The following is a 2,500-nucleotide window of genomic DNA, read 5'->3' as shown; positions in this document are numbered from 1 at the left end:
GGAAAGCGGGGGAACATATGAAGCATCTATGGCTGATGGACTTCCCACGGTCTCCCCCCTCCCCCCCTCCCCCCCACCCGTGGCTCAGCTGGTTAGGGCTAGAACAACGTGGATGAGCCACATCCGTAGTCAGGATGAGGGCGACACACGTACGCGCACGTACACAATGGAGGATGTACACAAAGAAAGCGCATATGGGAATTCACGCACAAAACACCCACACAGGAGAACGGACTGAAACTGAATGACAAAGGCTTACATTAACATAAAGAGAATGCAAAATTTATATATCTTCATGGAATGCGTAAAAATATCCACGCGTCTACAATCACACGGACACAAACAAATAACACATCCGCACGCACAAACACACGTAAACACAGGTACTGCATATAATCCATTTCCGGGGTATAATATACTTATATAACTAGGACGCTGCACTTCTTACGCTTTGGTCGTGCGGAAATTATTAATACACACCAGTATCTACGCGCGTGCATGTGTGTGTATACATACAAACTATATTTACACACACACAAAGGTGTATGTGTATGTGTGTGTGTGTGTGTGTGTGTGTGTGTGTGTGTGTGTGTGTGTGTGTGTGTGTGTGTGTGTGTGTGTGTGTGTGTGTGTGTGTGTGTGTGTGTGTGTGTGAATGTCTGAGGTTAGAAGTGAAGCCCCACGTTGACTAAAAGGCTTCGAGTCCAGATTGACGCTACGGTTCCTCACACGTGACTTGTGGACTCAGTTGGAGAGTAATGCGGTAGTCGAAAGTTCTTTTCAGAAGTGTCTGTGATATAGCACACACACACACACACACACACACACACACACACACACACACACACACACACACACACACACACACACACATATATATATATATATATGCATATATATATATATATATATATATATATATATATATATATATATATATATATTGTCGCGTACCTGTTCAATTAATCGCCTAACGCCGCACGTCCACAAAAGAGAAACTCGCTTGATGACACCCTTAGCTCCATTCGCCCCTCACCCCCGTTACCCCCCTCCCTCCTCCCTATGCGTTCATCCTTCTTCACGCCTCAGTGAGGTGTACTTCATTTTATTGCAGTTGTAATGCCGGTCGTTCCTAGCTCTCTTCTGCTAAGTTCTCGATTACTCCCCCGAGAAGCTCGCTGCCGCTCTTACCCGGGGAGCTCCCCATCGCCCTATCGCCCCATCGCCCCATCGCCCCATCGCCCCATCGCCCCATCGCCCCGTGCACGGGTTCTTGCTGTGTCACGGTGCGGCGGGAGGGGAGGGGGGAAGAAACGTTTTGCAGTGAATGTTCAGTGAAAAGGTGTAACAATCCACTGGCAATACAAATGTATTGTCTGACGAAAAATCATGTAGAAATAACTAAATAATCAAGTGGAGAGTTAAGCGTAGGAGGAGAGCCTATTCTACGGCCACTTGGAATGGAGAAAAAGAGCGCGCGACAGGGAGATGAATGGACGCCGGAACCGCAGCATGAATTCGAGGCAGATGGGCTTAGGGCGGAGAGCTTTTCCACTGCTACCTAACTGTCTGGCGATAACTGTGCGAGTACTTCCAGGCGAGTGACTGCTTCCTGGGCGTGATCTCTTACTCCGGGAAGTGAAGAAGACGGGAGGGTGAGGAAAAGTAGGAGGGGAGGGGCCGGTGTGAACTCGGACACACTCTCCACGATGGCCACGGCTCGCACGCCAGAGGGAACCTATCATTACTAGTAGACGCGTATACCGTCACGCATGCACATAAACGTGCAGCCAGACACGTACGTGCGACTGACAAAACCACAGACAAAACACAAATCTACCATGCGCGTGGAACCGAGAACATACAGACACTTCTGCGCGTGATGAATAATTTCATGCCCTTTTTTGTTTGCATCCATGTATATGTCTGACAGAACAGAAAAAAATGGCGGTAAGAATGTAGATTTATATTTCCAGAAACGAAGAGAACATAAGAAAAAATAGAAATGTCGTCGAGTTTGATAACATCAATAATGACACGTAGCGAGGGAAGAGATTGGCGAAGTTGCAGACGCTGCTCAGATGAGGCTCGGGCCGCGAAACATTCGCCGAGGACCTCTGCCTTGGCCTCACTCGCGAGGAAGTAATTGGCCCACTTTACTAATTGCTCTCATTTCATGCGCTGTCTGTCTATTAGGCTCGACACAAAAAGAAGCGTTTCATATAAATTGCAATAAGCGATGCGCTGGCATATTTTTCCTTGGTTCAATCTTGTATTTTAGTCTTCCTCCATGTCGGCGTCTACTCGACTGCTTGGACATCTAGCTGGATCAATCTTTATCAGCCTTATCTTAGGTCGACCTACCTGTTTATATATGTATATTATCTAACTTCACCCTATCTACCCATCCTACTGTCACTCTGTTTACCTTTCTATCTATTAATTTAACGTATCTATCGTTTTCTTCCCTCTCCCTCTCTCTCTCACCTCTCCTCCTTTC

Source organism: Penaeus japonicus, unplaced genomic scaffold, assembly GCF_977035675.1.
Source record: "Penaeus japonicus unplaced genomic scaffold, GWHDUDI00000001_assembly GWHDUDI00000006, whole genome shotgun sequence".
Taxonomy (NCBI): Eukaryota; Metazoa; Arthropoda; class Malacostraca; order Decapoda; family Penaeidae; genus Penaeus; species Penaeus japonicus.
Note: the sequence above shows the minus strand (reverse complement) of the source record.